Here is a 15060-nt window from a genome sequence, read left to right on the forward strand (position 1 = left end):
TACCCAAGAAATCAATCTGAGGACTGACAGAACAAATTGCACAACTAGAAGGAGAAAAGAGGCCACATCATGGAAGGTAGGAGGTGCAGAGAGGTGTTTTAAGGGAGAAACAGATCTCTGGTGCTGCAGAGGCAAGGGAGCCACAGAGAGAAAGAAGTGCACAGGGGATTGTACGAGGAAAACATGAGGGATCTAATTAAAACAGATGCAAGTAATATTCCTGATCAAATTTTAAAGCAACAATCACAAGGATACAAACTGGGCTTGAGAAAAGCATAGTAGACACCAGGGACCCCCTAACTGCAGAGATAAAAGAGTAAAAACTAGTTAGGCAGAAATGAGAAATGCAGTAACTGAGATGTAAAACCAAAGATATAAAGACCACAAGGATGGAAGAAGCAGAAGAATGAATAAGTAGTATAGAAGATAAAATCATGGAAAATAATGAAGTGGAAAAGAAAAGGGAAAGAAAAATACTGGATCACAAATGTACACTTAGGGAACTTGGCGACTCCATAAAACATAATAACATTCGGGGCACCTGGGTGGCTCAGTCGTTAAGCATCTGCCTTCAGCTCAGGTCATGATCCCGGGGTCCTGGGATCGAGCCCCGCATCGGGCTCCCTGCTCCGCGGGAAGCCTGCTTCTCCCTCTCCCACTCCCCCTGCTTGTGTTCCTTGTCTCGCTGTGTCTCTCTCTGTCAAATAAATAACATCTTTAAAAAAAAAAACATAACATTCATATCATAAAACATGATAACATTCATATCATAGGAGAGAGAAAAGGGGACAGGAAATTAAGGCTGAAAACTTCCCTAATCTGGGGAAGGAAACAGACATCCAGATCCAGGAGTCACAGAGAACTTCCAACAAAATCAACAAAAGCAGGCCAACACAAAGACATATTGTAGTTAAATTTGCAAAATATAGAGATAAAGAAAAAAATCCTAAAAGCAGCAAGACAAAAGAAGTCCCTAACTTACAAGGGAAGACAAATAAGTTTAGCAGATCTCTCCACAGAAAGTTGGCAGGCCAGAAGAGAGTGATATTCAATGTGCTGAATGGGAAAAATCTGCAGCCAAGAATACTCTCCAGCAAGGTTATCATTCAGAATGGAGAGACAAAGAGTTTCCTAGACAAACAAATACTAAAGGATTTGGTGACCACTAAATCAGTCCTGCAAAAAATATTAAAGGGGACTCTTTGAGTGGGAAAGACCAAAAGTAAGAAAGGCAAGAAAGGAACAGAGAAAATTTCCAGAAACAATGACAAAAACATGTAATAAAACGGCACTAAATTGATATCCATCAATAATTACTCTGAATGTAAATGGCCTAAATGCTCCAATCAAAAGATATAGGGTGTCAGAATGAATAAAAAAAACAAGACCCATCTATACGCTGCCTACAAGAGACTCATTTTAGATCTAAAGGCAACTCCAGGTTGAAAGCAAAAGTGTGGAGAAATATTTACCATGCAAATGGATGTCAAAAGAAAGCCAGAGTATCAACACTTGTATCAGAAAAACTAGATTTTAAACCAAAGACTGTAACAAGAGAAGAAGGGCAATATTAATATCAGAAAAGGCAGATCAATAAAAATATTGTCATGCATAAAGAAAGTTATTTCATAAAGATAAAGGGATCAATCCAAATATACAGGTAGCATTCCTAAACTTTTTTCTTTTTTGTTTATTTTTTTTACAAACCCTTGTGTCAGCATTCCTAAATATTTATAAACTTATGAGCAAAATTTGAAAATAATGAAGCAAAAACTGACAGATCTGTAAGGAGAACTAAAAAAATTCATAATTGCATGACAGAGATTTCAGTTTCCCTCTTGCAAAATGGACAAGTATACTATACAATGGAATACTAAATCAGTAAAGGTATAGAAATTTGAACAACACTCTCAAGTAACTTGACCTAATAGACATTTCTGGACAATGACAGCAGAATACACATTATTTTCAAATGCACATGTAACATTTGCCAAGACTGTCATATTTGGGGCAATAAAACAATTCTCATTAATTTAAAAGGATTTAAATCATATAAAGTATGTTGTTTGACTACAATGGAACAAATTAGAAATCAAAAATAAAAAGATCTCTGGAACATCCCCAAATATTTGAAAAGTGTTTTAGTCAAAATTTTCCAAAGACACAGAACCAATACACTATATTTGTATCTATCATCTGAGTATCTATATCTATCATCTATCTCTCTATCATCTATCATCTTTCTATCATCTATCTATCTAAATGATCATCCATGTTTCCATGTTGTACCATGTATTAATACTTCATTCTTTTTTATTATACCAATGATCCTTGACCTCTTTGGACTTAAGGGGTCCTTTGAGAATCTCCTGAAAGTTAAGAATCCTCTCCCCTGCAAACATACATATATAACAATTTATAAATATTCCAGGATCCCTTGAATCACATCCAGGAACCCATATATATATTAGAAAGAAAGAAAAAGAAAAAGATTTTAAAAGTTTAACTCATTGGTTCATGTAATTGTGGAGACTGGCAAATCTGAAATCTGTTTTTCAAGCCAGCAAACTAGAAATTAAGGAAAGAGATGATGTTGCATTTTTGCATCTACAGCCTGTAAACTCAGGCAGAATTTTTATGTTGCAATCTGGAGGCAGAATTCCTTCTTCTTCGTGATACCTGTGTTTTCTTTTAAGGCTTTCAACTAATTGTATAAAGTCCACCCACATTATGGAGGATAATCTGCTTTACTTTGAGTCAACTGATTGTAAATGTAAATTACACCCAAAAATTACCTTTACAGCAACATCTAAACTAGTGTTTGCCCAACAAACTATGGTCACTACAGTCTAGCCAAGTTGACATATAAAATTAACTTTTTTATAGAAAAAAGAAAGTAAATTCACAGAAAGTAAGTAACACACATCTAAATTACCCATCGGTCAAAGAAAAAAATCAAAAAGGAAATTAAAAATATGTTTTTATCTGAATGAAAATTAAAACACAGTATGCTAAAATTTGGGGGATGAATGAAAAGCAGGCTTAGGGGGAAAATTATGCCACTAAACATTTATATTAGGAATGAATGAAGATCAGTTTTCATCTTAACAAACCAGAAAAAAGGAACAAAGCATATGAACCAAAATTAGCAGAAGAAAAGAAATAATTGAGGTCATGGTGAAAATCAATGAAATATAAATCAGACCCAAATTCTAGGCCTGATCTCATATTTGAGAAGATCAAGAAGACTGATAAACCTCTATTTTGACCAATCAAGAAAAAATAGATGACACAAATGATCAAGATCAGTTAATCAATCCATTCTGTTCCATTGATCTGTGTGTCTATTCTTTCACCAACAACAAAATATTCTTTCTTTTCTTCATTACTATAACTTACATGTAGTCCTGAAATCAGGTGGTGTGAGTCTTCCACTTTATCTTTTTCAGAATTGTTTTTATTATTCTGTTTCTTTGTCTTTCTGTTTATATTTTAGAAGCTACTTATGAATATTTTTTAAAAATCCAAAACCTTGGGGTTTTGATTAGAATGGACTTGAATCTATAGATTAAAGAGAATTTATATTTTAGCAATATTGTGTCTTCAAAACATAAACAGAGTGTATCTCTCCATTTATTTAGGTTTTCTTTGATTTCTTTCATCAACGATTTTTTTTAGTTTTCTGCATATAAATTCTGTACAAACTTTGTTAGCTTTATTCCTAACAGTTTCAAATTTAGAGTAGCTAGTGTAAATGGTATTTTAAAAATTTTAAATTCAGCTTTGCTAGTAATTAAGATTGTGATTGGCTTTTGTATATTGATCTTGTATCATGAGACCATTCTAAAAATGGTCTTTAGTTCCAGAAACTGTTTTGCAGACTTTTTTGGTTTTCCTATATACATCATCGTAAATTTGGATATTGCAGCTCTTTGTGTAATACAAAGGTAAGAAACAGTACTGTATCTTTCAAATAACTTATATTTGGGAGGGAGATTATCCTCTTTTAAAAAGGAAGTAAAACCCATATAAAATTCTAATCATGATAAAACTGTAGCCTAACTGATGTTTTTAAACATATCTAAAGAAAATGTTAATAGATATGGGAATTTAGAAAACAAGCCAAAGGGCAAAATGTTGACATTTAGAGACTAGTAATTAAACAACCATCTCATTTCAGGGATGATAGACACTGAATTTTAAGGAAAATGAATAAAGTTTCTGTTGTAGACAGGAATGATTCATCATATCTGAACATGGCCTGGATGAAATTACCTCCATTTGTCTGATTTCATTTCCTCCCAGCATCATATTGATTATCGTTTGGCTTCAGGTTCTGAAGTCAAGGTGCTTTTTTCTATCCCGCCCCAGCATTCAATAGTTAGCTGCAGGCTTTTCAGTATCTTTAAGTTACACTTCTCTCATTTGCAAAATAAAGTCAAAATTAGTACTTACCTCATAGGATTGTCATGAGAATTAAATAAGATAACATAGGCCAATATGCTAAAGCGGGCATCTCATAAGCAAAATGGACATGGCAGATACGTGAGTTATCACTGTTTGTCCTGACCCTCCTCTTAACATGGCCAAATGAGAAAACCCCAGTAGCTGGAGGCTATGGAATACATTGTTGCTTCACAAACCCTGGGAGCTTCCCAGGTGTAATCTGAAACATGCTCCACAAGGGGGCGGAGGCGGGGGGGAGTGGGGAGGACGGCAGGCAGACACCAAGGAAAGGCAGGCAGACACTCCCGATTGGTAGGTTTAATAAGTGAGAGAGTTTACTTAGGAGGCTTATCTTGGACAGCCAAAAGATGAGTAGATTTCCACACCTGTCTGCCAAATCTTTATAGAGGCCTTCAGTTACATATACTATCCGGATGGTCTCAGCAACATAACATATTGCTCTCTCAAGGCTATGTCCAAGTACTCCCTTGAAAATGGCTCCCACTGTAGGAACAGTGTAGGGAGAACTTACATTTCAAGCACTGGGGAGGGGTGAGGAGACTCTAAATGCCTGGGTCCAGTTCTCCAGTTAACTGGCAGTCACATCCTCTCCATGATCTCCTCTAACATGTACCAAAGGCTGTGGAAGCATGGGGGGAGTGGAGATGACAGTGTGTTTTCCACATGAGGAAAAGTGAACGGTGGCAATTAGACTCCTCTCCCGGGGCTTCCCAAATGGCTCAACGAGAAGCAAAGGGGCACCTGCTTGTGCCGAGGACATCAGCAACCAAAAGTAGACTATAACAGCTAGTAACACCTTCCTTTACTCCCTTCTCTCTAATGCCTCCTTTCTTTTCCCAACGCTGGAGATGCTTGAAGGAGGAGGGACGTCGTGGGGCAAGAGCAATGAAAATGTCCACCACAGGGCCCCCGCTTTCCACTTGATATCTTGCACGCACTGGCAGTGAAAGGTTGAACACTGAATTATCTATAAGACGCAATCAACTGGACTTTTAACATCTGAAAATGAATGCGTGGCTATATATTCTGCCCAAAATGTCTGAAGAGACCAAAAAGGAAAAGTAAATTATTGAAGAAAAAGTAAAACATTATCCTATTTGTACTCTGCGGAAAACAGACTGGGCAATTAACAGGTTTTTGTAACTAGAAACAATTTTTTTTCCTAATTGGGAACTCTTATTTTTTTTAACTTACTTTTTCATGTCAAGAAAAGTGCTTTATTTTTCCTTTTATCATATTAATGAAGTGTTGAAAAAATATATGTAGGATAGGAAGCATAATAAAAAAATTAACCACACAAACCAGCTGAAATGTAAGAATTAGAAGGTCACAGATATCTGCTAAGTGCTCTCCCCTATTGCATACACTTGTTTCTGCCCTAGAAGTCATTGCTCTCCTCCATTTGTGTTCACATATCTTTGTGTAGCAAACATTGTCAGTGCCCCACCTACATCCTCTTGGCATTCACCATTCCTATAAATGCAGATGGAGTATTAATGGCAAGTGTCTGCAATGCTCTGCCTAGGGGATTTCTCTGGAGTGGATAAAACAGGTCAGAAGTTCCAGAGAACTTACTTTTTGTTCTTTTTTAGTATAATTTAACACACACACACACACACATACACACACACACACATCCCTCTAAGCAATATATTGTTCGGTTTTGTGGTATCATGTATGTGATATCTTATGTTATGTAGTTCTCTGGACCTACTCTTTCCATTCAACATCAAGTTTCCAAAATTCATCTTTTTTTGGTATATTTGTAATTCATTAATTTTACTACTATGTACCCTCTCTTGTGAATAAAGTTGAGTCAACATAATTTTTTTCATTCTCATTCTTTATTCATTGACTGATATTTGGATTGGTTCCACCTTCTTTCTATTATGCACACAGTGCTGCTAAGAACATAGTTATGTAAAACTCTCAGGGCACCTGTGCAAAAGCTGTATAACAGTGTATGAGAATGTTTATTCCAAATTACATTCCAAAGTGGGTGTCGCAATTTAAACTCCCTCTGGCATAAACATTCCCATTGAACCAAATCCTCTGCAACATTTGGTTTTGACAGATTTCTTCATTGTTTTGTAGTGCTGCCTTTATTGTACATTAAGTTTTCATATCTATATAGATCTGTCTGGACTCATTGGAATTGTCCATGGTTCATTTATATGTTCCTGTGCCAATAGCATATAACATTTACTACTATTTTGTAGAATATCTTAATATATCTGGTAGAACAAGTTTTCCTTTTTTGTTTTTATTTTTTATCTGTTCTGAATTTTAAAGTACATCTGTTTAATTATATTATAAGCATTAATGCAGTATCTGCCGCAATAATTTCATGCTGATAATAAAAAATGATGGTATAATGATGGTTTAAAGCTAGTTCAATTGCAGTTTTAGAGGCTTACTTATCAAGAGTGAAAATAGAAGATTATTAAAAATAGCTAAAAAGATACCATGTGTCATAGTTCTTAATGTTTCTGTAACTGTTGGTAAGGCTTACATCTAAATCTGATGCAGGATTCTTAATGGCACCGAAATGGTTCTTTGCTCAGCCACATAGTATATACTGGTACTATGAATCTAGAAGAGACTGGCTATGAGTACTACTCCTTGTCTTCAACTGTGACTGTGTATTATCAGCAAATGCATTTTGTATATTTTCTAGAAGCATGTCCCCTCCATAAACAACATCCTCTGGACATGTAGCAGCTTCCTGGTTTTCTTCTTCCAGCTTTATACAAGCTAGCAGCCTGTAAAGCAGCTGTAGATTCTTCACTGGGTAATGAATCTATCAAAACATCAATGTCTTTTGCTGTTCATGCAATCGGTGCTGCAAAAAACCGGAACATATTCTTCTGTAGGATTAACTGGTTGATCTTTGTTAATTGCTGTCTGAATATTAGTAAAGTAAGCAGGAGGGCTACAGTGCAATGACACTCCGATGGCATTACAAAACCCATCTGCAAGCCAACTCATCAAGTCCTGCAGCTGTGTGAGCCCATCCGCCATGCTTCCACAAGCTAAGGGAGGCTAAAGCCCCTCTTTTGTTTTTAAAGGTCGAATTAACTATTTGTGGAACATTTCTTTCTTTAAAATAAATTTTAGAATAATTATTCCTCAAAAAATACAACAAATTTTGTTTGTGGTTCCCTTGAACATTTAGGTTGATTTAGACAGCTGTGACTTCTTATAGTACTGAGGCATATCATCCAACAGCAGGGAACACTTCTCTTCTTTATGTAAATCATCTTCTATGTTATTTAGAGCTTTGAAGTTTTGTCCACAGAGATTTTATGTATTCTTTTACAGATATTCCCAGGGATTTTTTGTTACTGTTGCTATTGCATTATTCTTTGAATAAAATCTTTAAAAAAATTAAATAAAAATTAAAAAAATTTAAAAAAATTAAAAAAATTTTAAAAAATGAAGTTAATTTCTATTTGGCTATTGTTGGTGTGGAGAATCAAATCTCATCTTAAGTAGATGTTCACATTATCTGCAAATTATGTCAGTTTTATGTCTTACCTTCAAATGCTTTATATTATTTATCTTTCTTCCTTTATAGTCTTTGTCAGAACTTCCAATAGCATGTTTAATAGTAGCAGTGTTAGTACTGTTTCTCATCTTAAAAGGAATGCATTAAAAGTTTTTCTATTAGGTACAAAGTTTGTTGTAGGTTTTGATATATATGGCTTACCAAGTTAAATATAGTTCTCTTCTTTTTTAAAAAAAAATTTATTTATTTATCTATCTATTTATTTTTGGAGGGAGGGAGAGAGAGCACGGGAGGGGAGGGCAGAGAGAGAATCTCAAACAGACTCCCCACTGATTGTGGAGCCAGACAAAGGGCTTGATCTTATGACCCCAAGATCATGACCTGAGCCAAAATCAAGAGTCAGACACTCAACCAACTGAGCCTCATAGGTGCCCCAAGATAGTGCTCTTCTATGCTTTTTGGAAAACTATAACTTGCCTTTTAGCAAATGCCTTTTTAGCTTCAATTGTAAAAATTACTTATTTTCCCTTTAGTCTATTAATATCATGAATTATATTTGATGAAATTCAATTCATTTTAAATTATAAGACTATTCACTGGATGTGAAGAGAGAAATATGATGTTTAGAGCTGTTACAGCTTAGGGAAAGACCTTATCTAACAATGAAGTCAGCACACAGAAAAAAAGCAGAACAAATCTAAGAGAGTAAGAGAACTAGATCCTGATAATATTGTATGTATTGTGGCATGGCATCAAGACACACATGAACTCAGTACCCCCCTAAACATTTGTTGGGTAAGCCAATAAATTATCTGAAGCCAGTTTAGGTTTGCTTTTGAGGTACTTGATTTGAAAACATTACTCACATTATTCAGGTCTTATTTTTTTCAACTATCTAACATTATATATGAAATAGCCAATTCTATCTTCATAATTTGGATGATGCCTTTACTTTGACATCAATTTGCAAAAATTCATGAGTCTGTTGCTTAACAATGTTCTACTTCTTTGTCTATTTTGTTTATTCCTATACCACTGGCATTCTCATTTTTAAAAATTTACATTGCTTTTTATTTAAGGTTTTTTTTTATTTTTAGGTAATCTCTATACCCAATGTGGGGTTCAAACTCGCAACTCTGACATCAAGAGTTGCATCATGCTCTACTGACTGAGCCAGCCAGGCTCCCCTATATTGCTTTTTAATTCTATTTATTTTTTAAATGGTTCGAAGTGAGAAAGTTGAGAATTGAATTCATTAAAAATTCTCCTTCAACTTCTGACTCCCAATCACAGTGTTTCCCATTTAGAATATCCAGTTTGACAGATTTTCTGTATATCCTCCCTAAGAAATTTAAGTAAACACAAACACATTATAAGCCAAAAATAGTATACTATAAAAATTGATCTGCACCTTGCTTTTTTTAATAGTGTATCTTATAGATTATTCCATTTCAATATGTAACGGACGTTGTCATTATTTTTTTTATAGTTGGATAGTATTCCATTGGATGAATATATTCTCATTTGTTTTACTAACCAATCTTCTATTGACAGACATTTGGGTTATTTCTTTTTTTACTATTACGAACAGTTACAGAATGAAAACCTTATACACATGTCACATTGAATATGGAAGTGTGTATCCCTAATATACATTCTATATTTGAGTCAGAAAAAATATATATATTTTAAAGACATTAAAAATATATATATTTGATTTTTAAAAATATTGTGAAATTGCCCTAGCTTAAAGTTATACATTTCATATGTCAGGCAATATATTTGAAAACATCTATTTTCCCAAAGCCTATTATCAATTTTTTTTATTGAAGCATAGTTGAAACACAATGCTACTTTAATTTCAGGTGCACAACATACTGATTTGACAAATCTATGTCTATAATAAAAAATTTTTAGTTTTTGTAGAGCTGAATGAAAGGTTTTATCTACTGTAATATTTTAAAATCAACTTTATTGAGATAAAATTTACATATGACAAAATGTACTCATTTTAAGTGTAGATATCAATATGTTTTGATAAATTTGTACATCTGTATAATCACCTCCACGTTAAAGATAAAAAATATTTTTACCACTCTAAGTGTTCCCTTGAGCCTCACCCAAGTGATTCCCATAGCCATCTTTTAGCACCTGGAAGCCATTGATCTCCTTTCTGCTACTATATAATAGATATGTTGTTTGTCAAGTTTCACATAAATGAAATTGGACAGTATATATTCATTTGTGTCCAGATTCAATCATGTTTTTGTATTTATCAGTAGTTCATTCTTTTTTTATTGCTGAGTAGTATTCAATTGTAAAAATATGGTTCATTTAACCTACTCATGGATATCTGAGTTATTTTTAGTTTTTGACATTTGAATAAAGTTAACATAAACATTTGTGTACAAATTTTTATGTGTACACATGTTTTTCATTTTGGGGGGGAACTTAACAGTGGAATCTCTGGGTCAAACTTTATTGTCAGATGGATTTCCAAATGGAGCAAAGTGGTTATACACTTTTATATTCCTATCACTAATACAGAGAGCTCCAGTGGCTCAGCATTATTGCTAACACTTGGTATCATCAGTCATTTACATTTTGCCATTTTCATGACTGTATAAGTTATTCTGTTACAGTTTTAATTTGGATTTCTCTGAAGCTGAAGGATGTTGAGTATCTTTACCTATTCTCATTGACCATTCTTACATCTACTTTTCTGAGTTTCCATTCAAATTTCTGCTACTTAAACAAATTTAGTTGTTTGTTTCTTACAGAGTTGTAGGAGTTTGTAACTATACTTATATCTAGTGTCTGTCCATCTGTCTGTCTATCTATCTATCTACCTATCTTCTATCATCATCTATCATCTATTTATGTAGTTTGGATGCAAGTCTTTCATCAGATAAATGTACTGTAAATAATTTTTCCCAGTTTGTGGCTTGCTTCTTCATTTTCTCCACCATGTCTTTTGAAGAACAGAAGGTTTTCAATTTGATTAAGACCAATTTATCATTTTTTGGGGTGCCTGGGTGGCTCAGTCCATGAAGCGTCCAACTCTTGATTCTGGCTCAGGTCATGACCCCGGGATCATGAGATCAAGCCCCTCTGGGCTCTAGGCTGGGTATGGAGCCTGCTTAAGATTCTCTCTGTCCCCCAATTTATCATTTTTAAAAAGTTGTGTTCATTTGTTTTAGCTGAGAAATCTTAGTATGTCCCTAAATCATGAAGATTTTCTTCTACGTGTTTTATACTTGTGGGTTTTATGAATCTTATTAAATTATTTTTTGCATGTGGAGGGAGATAAAGTTCATCAAAATCAGATTCATTTTCTTACATATGGATATGTAATTTTTCCAGGCCCATTTGTTGAAAACATTATCCATTACCTACAAAATTACCTTCTCAACTTAAAACATTAATTGGCCATACATTTGTGGATCTATTTCTAAACTCTCAATTCATTTCCATTGATTTATATATCTAACCTCACACCAATGTTGTGTTGTCTTCATGGTTGTAGCTATGAAGTGAATCTTGAAATAAGGTTGTATAACTCCTCCAAAATTTTTCTGCTTTTTCAAAATTGTTTTGTCTATCCAGCTTCTTCCAATTCCAATATTAATTTTAGAATCAACTTGTCAATTGCTATAAAAAGTCTTGCTGGGCTTTTGATCAACACTGTCTTAAATCTCTTCATCAATTTGGGTAACTTGATATTTTAAAAATACTGACTTTTCCAGGGTGCTTGGGTGGCTCAGTCAGTTAAGTGTCTGACTCTTGATCTCACCTTAGGTCTTGATTGAGTTCAAGTCCTGTGTTGAGCTCCACCCTGGGCATGGAGCCTACTTAAAAAAAATAATAAAAAAATAAAAGTACTGACTCTTCCAATCCATGAATATATCTCTTCATTTACTGGAGTCTTTTCTCAGCCATGATTTACAGTTGTCATTATGCAGATTTTGCATATATTGTTACCCAGAAGATACTCATGTTTTCTAATGATATTATAAATTGTATTTTTTAAAATTTCAATTTCCAATTTTTCATCACTAGTACAGCAATGTAATTGCATTTTTTATATGAGGCCTAGAATCCTGTGACTATACAAGCTGACTTCTTAGTTCTACTGGGTTTTTTCATAGACTTCTTAGGAGTTTCGGTATATTTTCTGTCACTGGATAAAGAATAAGAGATTTTTACACCTTCTTTTCCAATTTGTATACATCTTTTTTATATTTATAAAAATATTTATGAAAATATACCTATTGTATATTTGTGGAAATATTTATAAAAATATACATATGTCTTTCACAGGGAAAACAAGTATTGGTAAGGATGTGATAAAATAAGAACCCTCACATGTTGCTGGCAGGCTTGTAAAATGGTGCACATACTTTAGAAAATAATATGTGTGCTTCTTTTTTTGTATTCTTGCATATTACACTAAATAATACTTCCTTGTTCCTAGTGTTAGGGGGAAAGCATCTAATGTTTCACTATTAATTATGAGGTTAGAAAAAGATTTTAAGTAAAACCCTATATCCAATTGAACTCCCTTCTGTTCCTTTTTTTTTTTTTTAAGATTTATTTGTTTGTTTATTTTAGAGAGAGAGAGGCAGAGAGAGAGAGATAGAGGGAATTTCAAGCAGACTCTGAGTTGAGTGGGGAGCCTGATGTGGGGCTCTACCTCACAACCCTGAGGTCATGAACTGAGCCAAAACCAAGAGGATGCTTAACTAACTGAGCCATCCAGGTGCCCCTCCTGTTCCTTTCTTTTTTTTTTTCCCAAAGGCTTGTTATCAATGGATGTCAAATTTTGTTAAATGATTTTCTATATCTATTGAGATGATTCTAAACATTTTCTCCTTATTTTGTTAACATGGTAAATTACAACTGATGTTTAAATGCTAAACAAAACTTGGGATAAAGGCTGTTTCTGGGATAAATTCCACTTGGTCAAGATTTATTATACTTTATTGCTGAGTGTGACTACTAACTTTTTAAAAAGCTTTGTTGTTGTTCATGCAGTATGTTGGTCTGCTATTCTTTCTCTCTGGTTATTTTTAGTTTTGGTATCAAGGCAGTTCTTGTTTTGAAATTTACCTTGGCATTAATAAAGCCACTCCTGGTTTCTTATGCTTATCATTAGCATGGTATAGTTTTTTATTTTTTTTTACTTTTACCTATATGTGTCTTAATTTATTCTTTTAAAGATTTATTTATTTATTTATTTATTTTAGAGAGGGAAGGGACAGAGAAGAGGAAGAGAGAACCTCAAGCAGACTCTGCACTGAGCATGGAGCTCCACCTGGGGATTAACCTCATGACCCTGATATCATAACCCCAGCCAAAATCAATAGTCGGACGCTTGACTGACTGGGCTACCCAGGCACACTTGTGTCTTCATATTTGAATAGGTTGCTTTAAATCAGCATGGTGTTTGGTCTTTTTGTTTTTTTTCTTTTCTATTCCACATGAAAATCTTTTTCTTTTACCTCCAGTGCATAGGCCATTTTCATTTAACATAATTATTGTTATCTTTGGGTTTATATCTATAATATTGCTATCAGATTTTTTTTACTTTTCTTTTCTAAAATAAAGATCCACCATCTTTGCCCATTATTTTCTAATAAAAAATTAAACATTTCTATTTAATAAATTCTACTTAATATGCAGAAAATTTTAACTCTTCTGAGAAAACTTTTATTACTATAAGTACTTGATGTACCACTGTAATTTTTATTTTATCCTACTATTAGTTGTAAAGAGTTGAAAATCGTATAATCATTCTTTGTGTGTCGAGAGACCTATGCTATACAAGAGCAGTAATAATGATACTGATATGAAAAAAGGCTTAAACAATGAGAACTTCAGCTAAAACAACAACAGTGTAATTATTTAATAAATATAAAGCAACTTGAAATATATTATCAATGACTGAAATTATATTAGCATATAATCTTAGTTTGTCTATTTTTAAAGATCTTATTTTTGTCATATTTTATCAGTGCCCAAGCAAATATTTTCAATATGTTTGAATGCAGCTGAATTTTTCTCTACTGTAGCACTTAAATGATCACATTAATTTTGACATGACTCTTGAAGGTTTCCATTTAATGTTTCTTTATATTTCATTTAAGATGTGAAGTGTGTTCTGGGGCCAACAGAATCATATTTCTAAAGGGTTGCATTTGTCATGTATTCTTGCTATTGACTTTTAACGTTAAGCAAAACCAACAGTCTAGCTTTAAAATACATTTTATAATAGAGAAGTAATAAGGCTCTTTGAATGTTTTTCAGCATGTGCCTGACAAAAGTGAGAAGAACACATCATTAAGATTCAAGCATATACTATGATCTAACATGACTCTTCTCTATTTTATCACAAAGGATGGTCCAGAATGAGCTAATCTACACTTTTACATTTTATTTTCAATTTATTTTAGAACACTGTTGTTTAAAATAATGCTAATTAAAACAAACACCTCATTTTATTTCAGCTTCCTCTTCATTTTCACTGGAAGGCTTTATAACATAGTAATTGAGAGTGCTCTGAATGAGATTGTCCGGCTTTGTTACTTCCTAATTCTGGGACCTTGGTCAAATTACTTGATCTCTTTGTGCCCCTGGTTTCTTATATAGATAAAAAAGGAACAAATAGTATGATTTATTTCTTAGGGCTGTGCTTTATGAAATATATATGTTAGGGGTTATAAAATTGACTGACACAAAAGTAATACCTAATGAAATTTGGAACTCATTATTACTCCGAATTTATACAAAATGTTCAGTTATACATTGTTGTCATATTTGACAAAGAAAAAAAAAACACTGTTAGGAAGATAATTCTTTCCTTCACTCAGTACGGATAAATTGAGAACTTACTCTCTGAGAACACAAGGGCAGTGTGCAAAGTGTTGGAGGAAGGATCAAACACTGTTTCTGACTTAAAGGAGGTCACTGGTGTGGGAAGACAAGTGAGCAGACAATATAGGATGGTCACTGCTAGGATAAGATAGAGCAGGGATCGGCAAACTCTTTTCTGAAAAGAGTCAGAGAGCTAACATTTTTGGCTTTGT

The 15060-nt window shown here is 33.7% G+C and overlaps 1 pseudogene; it reads right to left on the reverse strand.

Annotated features, from left to right (window-relative positions):
• Positions 1-7051: 7051 nt before the first annotated feature.
• LOC112824675 (mediator of RNA polymerase II transcription subunit 21 pseudogene) lies at positions 7052-7488 on the reverse strand (annotated as a pseudogene).
• Between the last annotated feature and the right edge of the window lie 7572 nt (positions 7489-15060).

The sequence above is a fragment of the Callorhinus ursinus genome, unplaced genomic scaffold, assembly GCF_003265705.2.
Source record: "Callorhinus ursinus isolate GAN/ISIS: 27379988/994484 unplaced genomic scaffold, GSC_fseal_2.0 scaffold9, whole genome shotgun sequence".
Classification (NCBI taxonomy): Eukaryota; Metazoa; Chordata; class Mammalia; order Carnivora; family Otariidae; genus Callorhinus; species Callorhinus ursinus.